Here is a 14,697-nt window from a genome sequence, read left to right as displayed (position 1 = left end):
TAAGTGTAGCAAAAATAATGAAAGTAAAAAGCAGGCAACTTTACAAATTATGGAATATGAACCATTTCTGCCTTTATCCAAAGCAAACTGGGACACAACCTTCTCTAAAGGAACACTTCTGTAGATGTAGTCAAAAGTGTGCAAATTGAGGTTGTGTATTCCACAGATACACTTGGTTCAACATACAATATCCATTGGTATATATATATTTGTATTACAGCCTTAAACTCTAAATCTTAAAGGACCCACAGTAACGACACCTCTGTCTAGAACCAATTACCCCTTCTATCTCCCACCAGGCAGTTTTTTTGCTTAGACATGGAAACAGTTTTCACACTGGCCCTTGTCAAGCCACAATGTACCAAAAGTACTATGCCAAGCATTAATAACTTGCATAAAAATTCCACATCACCATATTGAGCACCTCATAATGAAAACAGGTAAGTCCCTAAATGCTAACTGACCCTTCTTTTCTAGTATTAAACATAAAAACCACATGAGAAAGAAATTCAAATAGAAGTAATATAAAACTGTCACAAAGCATAAAAAACAGCTTGGATGAGAATGGTCTTTTGTAAATTTTAGGGTGATGCAGACAAAAGTTGAAAGACTGATTAATTTTCCCAACTTTCTCCTGCGTTGGCTTTGTCTTCTTGGGTATCTGATGTGGACAATGTTACGTTGTCTCTCAGTCACTGCGTTATTAGCCTCCTGTCTTTGTATGACTCTTCACTTAATGTAGCAATGGTTTCATCCAAAGTTGTCTTTGAAAGAAAGCAGGCTTTCTCAGAGGAGTTCAGATCTCAAAATAGAATACAGGGAAATTAAGGACAGATCCAATGTGATAGGAGGAGTCCATTACATATCCTTTTTGCTGATTTCAAAAGCCTCTTGGTACGCTTGTTGTGACTGATCCACAAACACTTTCTTGTCACCAGTGGCAACCTCAGACATGTAACGGTAGTAGTCACCTTTCATTTTCAAATAGAAGTGTTTGCTCTCTGCTTGTGCAGCATTGGGATCAGGAACTCTTCCAAAAGAGACAGTACATCATTGCGGATGTACCCTAACCTTGGTCTCAACCTCCTCTCTTCACAAGTCATCTGTTGTTTTGTTCAGCATCTTCTGTCTTTAACTCAGTACTTGAGATGACCCTCCAAAATGGCCTACAAATTCTTACAACATTTTTATAAGTAACTGAGAGAAGATTACCCTTCCCATTGGATAATTCAGCTCCTTGCTTAGTTACAGACTTCATGCAGGCTGATGTGACATCACATTGCTCAGCCTGCTCAGCCAGTTTTTGTTTCTGATCCAGCTTATTTTCATTCATGACTGGATGTTTATGTCCAAAGTGGCTGGTGGAAGATGGATGGGGGCTCAGCAGTGTCTGACTTTTTGTTTTCAAAGATACTTTTGTCAGATTAATGATGTTCTCATCTATTCCTGAATTACTAAGAGGTTTTCTTTTTTAAGACATGAATTTAGGTTGAACTTTATCAAATACTTTCCCTGCACCTAACTGAAATAACCATATTGTTTTTCTCTTTTAATATCTTAATGTGGTAAATTATAGTCATGGATTGTTGAATCATAAGCCTGAGGAAGAGCAGTTTTATGCATTTTCTTTTCATATAATTTATTTTCTTTGTTATATGTACCCATACAAGTGTAATTGTAACCAAGCAGGGCCCTACTGGGCCTTCCTGGGACAGACTCCTCCCCCATATTCTCTGGTTTAGTTCCTCTCTTAAGTATTTAGGTAACAGTATCTGAGGCACATTTCAAGAGTTGTTTTACAGTTACTAAAACCCCCACCAAAGGGGAGACATTAACTACTTGATGACCATGGGCACATAGCCTGCAGGCCTCCTGGAGACCAAGGATTGATAACGTTAACCCCTGTGGCATTGCCCTGCTACCTCACCATCAACCAATCACAGGACTATGCTGGTTACATAACCTGGGACTCCCCTCCCTCACCTGGCCTTTAAAAACACTTTCCTGAAACCTATCAGGGATTTCTGGTATGTTTGAACACTAGCTACCCTGGACTACTTGTTTGGCACGCTGCAATAAACGCTGCACTTTCCTTCACCACAACTCAGTGTCAGTAGATTGGCTTTACTGCGTGTGGGCGAACTGACATGTGTTTGGTTTGGTAACATACTTTTCAGTTCTTTTAAAATTTATTATAAAGTATACCATGCTATTTGTAATAATTTAGGACTTTTTACTAAAAATATATTGTTTAGGTTTATGTATATTATCACATTCATTCATTTTGACTGTTTCATATTTCATTGTGTAAGTAAATAATTTATTGTATGTTTGTTCATATCAATTATCAGAACTTTTTGTAAGCTATAGTAATAAAGATAGCATGTAGCTGGCACAGGAATAGAAAACTGGCCAATGGAATAGAGAACCAAGAACTAGACTCACCCATTCATAGAACTTTAACTAAGTCAGAGATGTCCTGTCTCATCAGTAAGGAAGGGTGGGAGGATTCAATAAGTGAAACTGAAAAACTGGCTATCCACAAAAATAAAATCATTTCCGGAAAGATTAAGGATTTGAATATTAAAAACAAAACTGTGAGCATCTTAGTAGAACATATTGGTGAACATATTTTAGGCACAAAAATTATTGACAATATTTGATAATATTAAAATTAAGAAAATTGGTTCATCAACAAATACTCCTAAGTGAAACATAAGTTATAAATGAGAAAAAGCTATCAGCAATAAACACAGCCAACAAATAAATTTTATCAAGGCTAGTTAAAGAACTCCTACAAATTAGTAAGTAAAGCTACAACTCAAAGAAAACAATGGGGCAAAGGACATGAAAAAGCATTTAACAGCAGAGAAAATACATATCGCTAATAAATGAACTTCATCCATTGTCAGGGCAATGTAAGTCAAGACTGCTATAAGATACCATTGTAACTCTCATTAAACGAGCAGATATTTTAAAAGCTTGGAAGAACCCTGTGATAAATGGAATATTTCCGGCCATATCCGTAAACAAAGGATGTCACAGTCATCAACGATTGCAGCCCTCCAACATGAGCTGGTGAGCCCTGAGGAAACTCAGGGCTGAAAAGAATACCTGCCATCTAGCAGCCATCAGACTGCAGCCACTCCCTACAGTGAGCTCTCAGGAAACACAGGATGTGAAAACACAGCATACTGGCCCCAGATAGCTGAGGTGCATATCAAAGGAATGATTTCAGTGAGCCCAGACTCTTGCATCTTCCCATACGTAGAAAAGCGCTCAATTCCTTAACTTGAGATACCTGGTTTTCTTTAATTAACAATAATCTTTTGATGTACAGACTACCTGCCCTTTGTTACAAAATTTCTATATAGCCTGGCTCCCCCCACCCCCCCACCTCCCCGCCCCCCGCCACCTTCGCCTCCTTGGAGCAGTTTCTCAGAGTTATCTGAAGCCCTGTCTCCCAGGCTGCAGTCCTCATTTTGCCTCAAATAAAACTTAATCGCAACTCTCACTTTGTGCATTGTTTTTAAAGTCAACATCTGTGTTGGAAGTGATATACACCTTAATTCTCTTATGCAATTCTGGTAGGAGTGCTAAGTGTTAAAAGCACCATGGTATTACCTTGTAAGTTTAGACTAGTAATACTAATCCTGTATATAAAGTCAAGAGAAACATATGTTTATATATATGTTTATACATATATATATCAGAAGACATGTACAAGAATGTTCATAGCAAAACTGTTCATAGTAGCAAAACCATAGAAAAAACTCAAATGTTCATTGGCAAGAGAGTAGATGAATTAATTGTGTACTTACATGATGGACTATAGAGCAACATTCAAATTGAACAAATTATAGCAACACTGTATATGACTGTTAATTGCATGCTATTTAGTGAAAAAATATACTAAATTATTACATTATAGTACAATATCCTCCTTACTAGTGTTAAAACAACTAAAATCATATACACTTTATGGAAACATGAAATAGTTAAAAAGAACATATGAAATGGAAAGCAAGAGAATGATGGACATAAGAATCAGGTGACAGTTTCTTTGGGTGAAAAGGATGAAAGAAATAGGAGAAAAACAGGGGGAAAAGCCATAGAGCTAGAAATGAGTTACCATGAAAAATCTGGCTTTTAGTGTTTTTTTATGTAAAAGATTGTATCATCTGCAGAGACAATTTAACTTATTCCTTTCTGAATCAGATATATTTTATTTCTGTTTATTGATTAATTGCTCTGGCCAGAGACTCCAACCAAAAACTATTACAACTAGTAAATGAATTCAGTAAAGTTGAAGGAAAAAAAAATTAACATACAAAAATTAGTTACATTTTTATACACTAACAATGAACTATCTGAAAAAGAAATTAAGGATACAATGCCAATTACAATAGCATCAAAAAGAATAAAATATTTAAGAATACATTTAACCAAGGAAGTGGAAAATTTGTACAACTGAAAACTGTAAAACAGGGCTCCCTAACCCCCAGGCTGCGGACTGGTACCAGTCTGTGGCCTCTTAGGAACCGGGCCGCAGGGGGTGAGCCACAGGCAGGTGAGGGGGCAAAACTTCATTGGCCACTCCCCACTGCTCAAATTACCACCTGAACAATTCCCCCCCACTCGTGGAAAAATTGCCTTCCATGAAACTGGTACCTGGTGCCAAAAAGGTTGGGGACCACTGCTATAAAACACTGATAAAAGAAAGATATAGGAATCAAAACAGTATGACACTGGCATAAAAACAGACACATAGACCAATGAAACAGAATAGAGAGACCAGAAATAAACCCGTACGTATACAGCCAACAACAAAGGTTTCAAGAATACACAATAGGGGAAGTATGGTCTCTTCAATATATGGTGCTGGGAAAACTGGATACTCATATGCAAAAGAATGAAATTGAGACCTAATCTTACACCGTAAATAAAAATTAACTTGAAATGGATTAAAGACATAAATGTAAGATCTGAAACCATGGAACTCCTTAAAACATAGGGGAAAAGCTCCTTGACACTAGTCTTGGCAACAATATATATATTTCTTGATATGGCACCAAAAGGAGACAAGAAAAGCAAAAATTAAAAAGTGGGAATACATCAAGCTAAAAACCTCTGTACAGCAAAGGAAACAATCAGAAAAATGGAAAGGCAATGTATGGCATGGGAGAAAATATTTGCAAATCGTATATTTTTGATAAGAGGTTACAGTCCAAAATATATAAGGACCTCATATAATTCAATAGCAAACTAAACGATACAGTTAAAAAGTGAGCAAAGAACCTTACATACATTTATCCAAATAAGATATACACGTGGCCAACAGTTATATGAAAAGGTGCTGAAAATCACTAATCATCAGGAAAATGCAAGTCAAATGAGATATCTCCTCATACCTGTTAGTATGGCTATTATCGAAAAGACAGGAGATAAATATTGATGAGGGTGTGGAAAAAAGTAAACTCTTGTGCACTTTTGGTGGGAATGTAAATTGGTACAGCCATAATGGGAAAAAAATATGGAAGTTCCTCAAAAATCAAAAATATAACTACACATGGCCCAGCAATCCCACTTCTGGGTATGTATCCAAAGGAAATGAAATCAGTGTCTTGAAGAGATATCTGTACCCCTAATTTCACTGCAGCATCATTCACAATAGCTAAGGTATGGAAACAACCTAAGTGTCTGTCAACAGATAAAGAAACTGTGGCGTGTGTGTGTGAATATACATATATGTATTTGTATATATATGCATATGTACATGTGTATATATATATATATATAATATACAATAGAATATTACTCACCCATAAAAAGAAGGAAATTCTTCTCTTTGCAACATGAATGAACCTGGGGGACATTATCCTAAGTGAAATAAGCCATACACGGAAAGACAAATACAGTATGGTCTCATTTATATGTGGAGCCTAAAAAAGTCAAACTCATAGAACCAGTGAGTAGAATGGTGATGGCCAGAGGCTGGGTGTTGGGGGAAATGGGGAGATATTGGTCAAAGGGTAAACACTTTCAGTTATAAGATGAATCAGCTCTGGGGATCTAATATACAGCCTGGTGATTATAGTTAATTATACAGTACTGTATACTTGAAACTTGCTAAAAGAGTAAATCTAAAGTGTTCTCATTGCACAAACAAAAAATGATAACTATATGAGTTTATGGATGTGTTAATTAACTTGATTGTGGTAATTATTTCACAATGTTATCATATATTAAGTCATTACGTTGTGCTATCTAAAAATAAATGCACTTACTTTTCAGTCCACCCATTTCACTCCCAAGTATTTACCCAAGAGAAATGAAAAAAAGAAAAATGTGCAAATACTTTTTCATAAATATTCACAGAAATTTTATTTAGAATAGCCAAAAAAGCAGAAACAAACCAACAGTCTGCCAACAAGTAAATAAATTGTAGTACATCCATGTAATGGAATACTACCTAAAAAAATTAACTGTTGATACCTGCAACAACATGACTGAATTTCAAAAGAATTTTGATGAAATAAATCAGAGAAAAAGTACATACTATGTGATTCAATTTACATGAAATTCTTAAAGCATCTAAACTACAGTGAGAGAGTAGCTAAGCGGTTGCCAGGGCCTGGAGCTGAGGGAGGTGTATTGCCTTGCAAAAGGGGATCAGGGAGCGCTCTTTGGGATGATGATGGTCTTCTATGTCTAGGTTGTGGTAATGGTTACCCAAGTCTACATATTTATCAAAATTCATTGAACTGTATACTTACAATGAGTACATTTTCTTTTCTATAAATTGTACCCCAGTAAAATTGACAAAAAAGAATATCACCTTCATTCTGGGTGGTATGTTCACAAATATGTATTATGTTAAACTAAACAAACAATCTAATCACATAAATTTAGTAAATATATACCTACACAATGGGAGGTCACAAATGTTCAGTTGGATTATGATCGATCCTAGTCTGGACACTTGAGATCCTTTAAAATTTCGAAAAGAAACACATCTGCCCATGCACTCTCAATGCCTTTTAGAAAGTTTAAATAAAACTTTATTGGCATGTCTGAGAATTGATATGTGTTTAGAATATCTTTGATAGGAACATGTGTTATTATTGCCTTGATATTTGAAAACTTATTAGAGATAGAAAGAAAATTACATGACTCTTCAGCTGCTATCTGCTATTAGCGTATTGAGAAAAACAGTGGATAATTTGTTTGCAGACAGAAGTAATGTCCGATCCTAGTTCTCTGGAGCTGTAAGGTGGAACCAGGGGTGGAGGAACAGGGAAGGGCAAGGAAGGGTCAGATACTCTCTTTGCTGGAATTCAGCATAGAAGCTGAAGCTTGATGTGCCAAAGGTCTGAAGAAGAAGAAAGTCAGAATGCCAACTCATGTAACCATCTTTCATTGGTTAGATTCCACTTATTTCTCTAAAAATTCAGATGGATAATCCTTGATCCCAGCCTAAACTACAGCCTTTTTTAAAACAAAATAGGAGATAGAAGTTTCCCTAATATACAAAGAATAGAGAACATGGTTGGAACTTGAAATTGCTAGTTTCTCTGAAAATGTCTGAACTTTATGCAATTATATAGACATCATTTCCTAAGAAATCCACATAGCAAACACTATAATTTCTCTGACACTGCCGATTAATAGAGACAACTATACTATGGCTGCAACCCATTAATTAGTTCTCAGATATCATCCAGATTGTTTCCTGTACTGACATCCATGGCCATGCTTCTTGCTTGAGAGGTAGTAGAAGGCAAACACTGAAGGTGCAAGTTCAGCACTCAGATAGACCTGGGTTTATATTCTAACTCTTCACTTAGTAGCTATTTGACATTGAGAATGTGACAATTTTCTATGCCCTGTTTTCCTCATTTGTAATATCAAGAGAATAATAGTAAGAACAATAAATTTTTGAAAGGTATTTATATCTTTATAGTGTTTAATGAATTAATATATGCAGGCACTTTTAGAGCTCAACATATGACAGCTATAAAGAATGTATTTTAAAATATTTTTGTTCCAAGAAAATGTTTATGTAGTGAGATTGTGTTCAACCAGTTTGTCCTGAAAGACTAATTTTCTACCTAAAAGAGGCTGGATTCAAGATCCTTCTCACTTTAGAAAATAACCTGTAGAAATAGATTCTCAGTGGACTCGTATGTGTTTGGAAACCTATACCTCAAACTGAAAATGATTAACTGAGGAAAGAACAAGTTTGTTTTTATTTCTTGAAGAGGTATCACCAGCCCTGAGTGTAACTCTGATCATTCTCACTAATATTCTGTCTATTCTTGTCAAGCAGAAGAAAATGTGGTAGGCTGGGGCTGGTGATTTACTCAGATCACTCAAATCTCCATTTGACAGGCACTTCTTATCTCTCTCTATTTTTGTTCCCTGTGCAATTTTGGAAAGGCATCTATGTATTTTCCTTCTTTTCAGTTAAAAACAAAACTGAACTAAATTAAAGTAAGCTAAATTAAACTAAACAGAACAATATAAGCATTCCCCTCCCAAACAAAAACAGCTTGGAACATGTTCTTGTGTATCATGATATAACCAGAAAGTTTTCTTCCATACCAGTATCTGTGATTCTAAAGAAAAAGAGCATTGACCAAGGGTTAGGGAATATTACAAGAAATTTTAGAGTGTTGGGACTTTCCAGATGATGCTGATTTATTACCATCACTAAACAGGATAAGTTTATTATCCAGATCTGGAATGTCCTGCCATCCTATATGGTCTACTTAAGAGAGTAATGCTGATTATACATGACTCAGTTATATATACCCTTAGTCAGCATTTTTTTGGCATGAGAACCAATTTATGGAAAACAAAGTCATTTAAAATGATATTTACAAATGAAAGTAGTCTTAAAAATGTATCTTTTAAAAAAATGATAAATGTTCACTTAAAAACATCCAAACTATATACTTCCAACTACAATAAAAATCACCAACACCCAGAAAGAGCAACAAAAACACATTAATTGTATTTTACTTCATTGAGTCCCAAGAGGAAAGGGTATGTTTATACAACTTGCACTACCTATTTTATTGTGCAAAATAATTACAATGAGAAAACAATTCTTTTTCCTATTAGAGAAGTAGCAAGAGGGAGGCAGCTTTCTAAGAAGCTCACATCCTGATATTAAATTGAATATTTTCTGAATCTATATTGATCTCTCTTTGACAGTTAGCTGGTCACTGCTGATATATAGCTATAGATTACACAATTACATTCTTAGTCTTAGTTTTGCTTCTTTGTTTAATTAGTTGAATCTCATTGCCAGTCAGGACCAGGAGCTTCAAGGTTTACTCTTCTTATTTAAGTCAAACTGTCCTACAGGCAATTCAGTGATGGCCTTTTCTATGAGAACAGGGTCTTCTGGGGATCTAACGCACAGCATGGTGATTATAGTTAATAATACTGTATTGTGTGCTTGAAATTTTCTAGGAGATTGTATCTTAAGTGTTCTTACCACACACACACACACACATGCACACGCACACACACACATAACTAGGTGAGATAATGGATATGTGGTAATCATTACACAATGTGTGCATATATCAAAACATCAACTGTACAGCTTAAATACATATAATTTTTATTTGTCAATTATATCTTAATAAAGCTAGAAAAAATAGGGCCACAAACCATAATTTACAATTATTGAAAGATCAAACCTTAGCCTTTCTATATTGAAGTTTTTGTTTAAAGGAGAATCACAAGGCTTTTAAATATTTAAGATGTCTCTAAAAGAAGGAAGCAGAAAGACACAAATCACAACTTAAAGCCCTTAGGCTGATTAAGGCCAAGCTGAGGAAGCATTCTATTTCCTTTCTCAAATCCTAACCTTTTTCTCCTAGTTTTATCTTCTTAGGGTGCTGTGCCTTGGTCTTCAGATCACCGAAATTCTGATTTACTAATTTTATATGCCATTTTTGATCACCTTTTTTCTATAGTACAATATCTCTGATTCCCCTGCCTCCTTCCACCTCCCTTTCCAGGCTTAGAAGGATGCAGACCCAGTATTCTATTAAAGAAGAATATACAGACAGGTTAAACTAGACAGTTGAACATATATACTATGCATTTTTTACTGCTCTAAAATAGCGATTAACAGAATATCTCACTTTGCACCAGGAGTTGTGTTATATATTTAAAACAAAACATCATAAACAAATCTGGGGTTTTATTATGAGCCACCATTTACTGAATTTATGACTTTGAACAGTTCTTTTACTTTTCTGAACTTCAGTTGCCATGTTGGTAAAATGAGAAAAAAATCTAAATATATTTACTTGGTAAGATTACGTATACTCATTTTGCAAATAATATATGCAAAAATATCTGTACGTAGCAGGTATTCTAAAAGTAAGTCTCCCATTTCCAGGATTTTCTATGATGAAACTAATTTATATTTTCATAAACCACTGTTTTAGCTTTTGAATGAAAATAATTAAATTCCAATTTTAAGGAAAGTATCTTAAATCCAATTCCAGCACCTTGATTACTAAAGCAGAAACTGCGTTCTAAAACTATCAGGTGGTGGCAAGTGAATCAACTCCTTTTTACTGGATTGTTTTCTGGTTAAGTTAACACCTATTTCAAAACTTATCCAGAATTTTTGCCTTTTGGCTTTGACACTGAACTTAAAGTGGTGATATTTCAGGGAACACTGAAATGCAAAGGACGCTAGGTTGCATTTACTTTAAGGTTCATTCACAGTGACTTTTACATGACTTGTTAGACATTAGCCTCCCTGTTTTGAAAAGGCCAGGTACATCAGGGTCAGGGCAGAGGGTGATCACCATTAGCCTGCACTTTGTCACTGTCATCCAGCTGCTGAATGGCTGCATTTTACATTCCACAGGTAATGGAGGATGTCAGAGCTATTTCAACTCCTATACAAGTCAGAAGTTAACTGAGGACTCAGGGTTTCTGATTTTAGTAAGAAAGACTTTTTCTGCCCAAGTCGCTCAAATAACCTACGCTTGATTTTCAATGGGAATATAGTAATTATTGTCTGTGAGTGCATTTCATTAACCTATTAATGAACTCTATGGTAGAATGAGATCAGAATTTAGTGTGTACATTTGTAAGTAATTATAGGACAGGCACAAACTTTGCTTCAAATATTTGCTTTAAACTGGATTTGAACCAAGATTAAATATCATTATGAGAAGCATGTTGTGTTGCCGTTCATTCTTTATATCAACCTATTAGTATATGTGGTTTCAGAAATTAAGTTACAGCATGCTCACTCAAGGCTGCACTGATCCCACTTGCTCTTATCTAAGCCCAGCCTAACAGGCTGCGGCATCCAAACACTGACAGCTTTATTTGGGCTTTGAGCAGAGATTTTATTTCACTTCATTACATCTTATCACACTTTACATTTTTTATTCCACTATGGCAGGCTCATCCTCCTTTCACACTGCCAGAGGCTACCAATTGGTAATAAATCTCAGCTTCCAACCCACTCAAAAGAGGAGAAATCAAATGAGTAAAAAAGAAAGTAGACCATAGCCACTGCCTCCATTCACACTCATAGATTTTCTGCAACTTTAGGGGATTTGTTAAGGTCCTATGTGTACCATTTAAGGATAACCATGAATTGTATGTAAGGAGACTTGGATTTTAAAAAATTAAAAAAAAATTTTTTTTTGAAGTATAGTTGATTTACAATGTTGTGTTAATTACTGCTGTACAGCATATGATTCAGTTATACATATATATACACTCTTTTTTATATTTTTTCCATTATGTTTTATCATAGGACATTGAGTATAGTTCTCTGTGCTGTACAGTAGGACATTGTTGTTTATCTATTCTATATATAAAAGCTTACATCTGCTAACCCCAACCTCCCACTCCATCCCTCCTCCAAACGCTCTCCCTTGGCAACCACCAGTGTGTTCTCTATGTTCGTGATTCTGTTTCTGTTTCATAGGTAGTTCATTTGTGTCGTATTTTAGATTTCACGTATAAGTGATATCATATGGTATTTGTCTTTCTCTTTCTGACTTACTTCACTTAGCATGATAATCTCTAGTTGCAAAGAGACTTGGATTCTACTTCTGACCCTGGAATTCACTAACTGAAAACATTAACATTTCCGGCATTAATATGTCCATATTTATAAATTAAAAATAGACCAGATAATTTCTGTCACTTTCTGTTTGAAAAATATACCTTCAAACAATAAGAGAAGAAACATTTACTTTTGAGTAAATCACTGTGTACATGCTCTTGATTCTCAATTAGTAGAAGAATAACAGACTTTTTAGCTCTTGGTACTTTTTTTTTTTTTTTTTTTTGCGGTATGCGGGCCTCTAACTGTTGTGGCCTCTCCCGCTGCGGAGCACAGGCTCCGGACGCGCAGGCTCAGCAGCCATGGCTCACGGGTCCAGCCGTTCCGCGGCATGTGGGATCCTCCCGGACCGGGGCACGAACCCGTGTCCCCTGCATCGGCAGGCGGACTCTCAACCACTGCACCACCTGGGAAGCCCCTCTTGGTACGTTTTGATAGTAATATTGCTTTAAAAATAAATACGTGCTTTTTTGTTTGTTTTCCTTTTTTTCTTTCTTTTCTTTTTATTGTATCTCTATGAGAAGATAAATGTTAGCTGAATCCATTGTGGTAATCATTTCACAATTTATATAAATCAAACGATCATTCTGTATACCTTAAACTTTTACAGTGATATATGTCAATTATTTTTCAATAAAACTGGAAAAACAATAATTAGATAACTTAAATAGTCCACTATCTATTAAAGATAACCTATGCACAAAGAACATTCCAAGTGAGATGTCTTCACTTACTAATTCTATCAAATGTTTGTACCATGCTACAAAAACTCCTCCAGATATTTGAAGGAGAAATACTTCCTAGGTTATGAGGCCAGTGTTATTCAAAGATATTACAAGAAAAGAAAACTATAAGTCAATATTCCTCATAAACATAGGTGCAAAAAACCTTAAAAATAAACATCATATTCTGCAAGCAGAAAATGTGATCCTCAAAGGATATCTTGGTGGCTGGAGCAATTTCCCAAACTCAATCAGCTGAAAACTCCCGGGATTCAAGAGGAGTTTAGACTTCAAATTCTATTTGCTAATTTTGTCTCTAATCTTATCTCCCCAAACCGACTGTAAATACTTTGTAAATACAAAGTATATACTTTGTAAATACAAAGTATTTTTGTAAAATGAAGTTGGGGATCATATCATATCTTCGACTTAAGTTTTTACCACTAACATAGCAATTAGGCATTTCAGTAATATTTGTTCAGTAGTTTGATAGTCACAAATGTAGAAATCAATTGCATCTAACAGAAGAATTTAATACACACTGGGGTGTTGATACTAATCTCAGTCTAAGACAGTTATCTTAATCTAGCTAATGGCAGCTCCTCTTTCTATATGAATATAGATTTTGATGCAAACTTTTAATTTAAATATATCTTCAAAAAGTGTAGAATAAAAGTGTGTATCAGAATAAATTTTATAAAGTGAACAAACCCATGTGACCATCACCCAGATTAAAAACAGAGCACTGTCCAGATCCCAGAAGCCCTCTTTTGTCCCCTTATAGTTATTAAGTCTCTAAGAGTAACCACTCTCCTGACTTCTGACACCATAGGCTAAGTTTGTCTGTTTTGGAAACTTTTATCAGTAAAATCATAACATTTGCACTCTTTCGGGTCTAGTTTCTTTTACTGTCCATTAGATTTATCCATGTTGTTGTATACAGTTATAATTTGTTCATCCTCACTGCTAAATAGTATTTATTGTATACATATACAACTATTTATCCAGTCTACTATTAGATTGTTGGGTAGCTTCCAATTTGGGGATATTATGACAGTGCCATTGTAAACATTCCTGTATATGTCTCTTGGGACATACATACACTTATACATTTCTATAGAGCTTCTACCAAGGAATGGAATACCTGGATCAAGAATGTGTATATGCTTAGCTTTAGTAGATACTGTCAAGCATTTTTCCAGTGTATGGTTCCACCAACAATGTGTGAGAGTTCCAGTTGCTCTTCATCTTCACCAACGTGTGGAATTGTTATCTATGGGGTTTTTTGTTGTTGTTGTCATCTATTTGTATTTATTTATTTATTTTAAACATCTTTATTGCAGTATAATTGCTTTACAAAGGTGTGTTAGTTTCTGCTTTATAACAAAGTGAATCAGTTATACATATATTCCCATATCTCTTCCCTCTTCAATCTCCCTCCCTCCCACCCTCCCTATCCCACCCCTCTAGGCGGTCACAAAGCACCGAGCTGATCTCCCTGTGCTATGCGGCTGCTTCCCACTAGCTATCTATTTTACGTTTGGTAGTGTATATATGTCCATGCCACTCTCTCACTTCGTCCCAGCTTACCATTCCCCCTCTCCATATCCTCAAGTCCATTCTCTAGTAGGTCTGTGTCTTTATTCCTGTCTTGCCCCTAGGTTCTTCATGACCAATTTTTTTTTTTTTTTTTTTAGATTCCACATATATGTGTTAGCATACGGTATTTGTTTTTCTCTTTCTGACTTACTTCACTCTGTATGACAGACTCTAGGTGCATCCACCTCACTACAAATAAGTCAATTTCGTTTCTTTTAATGGCTGAGTAATATTCCATTGTATATATGCGCC

The 14,697-nt window shown here is 35.5% G+C and overlaps 1 pseudogene; it reads right to left on the bottom strand.

The window, feature by feature from the left end:
* Positions 1-614: 614 nt before the first annotated feature.
* On the bottom strand, positions 615-1,339 carry LOC114884537 (annotated as a pseudogene).
* Between the last annotated feature and the right edge of the window lie 13,358 nt (positions 1,340-14,697).

This window comes from Monodon monoceros, unplaced genomic scaffold, assembly GCF_005190385.1.
Source record: "Monodon monoceros isolate NGI ecotype Baffin Bay Population unplaced genomic scaffold, NGI_Narwhal_1 Super_Scaffold_5, whole genome shotgun sequence".
Lineage (NCBI taxonomy): Eukaryota > Metazoa > Chordata > Mammalia > Artiodactyla > Monodontidae > Monodon > Monodon monoceros.
This window is presented reverse-complemented; position numbering and strand designations above follow the sequence as displayed.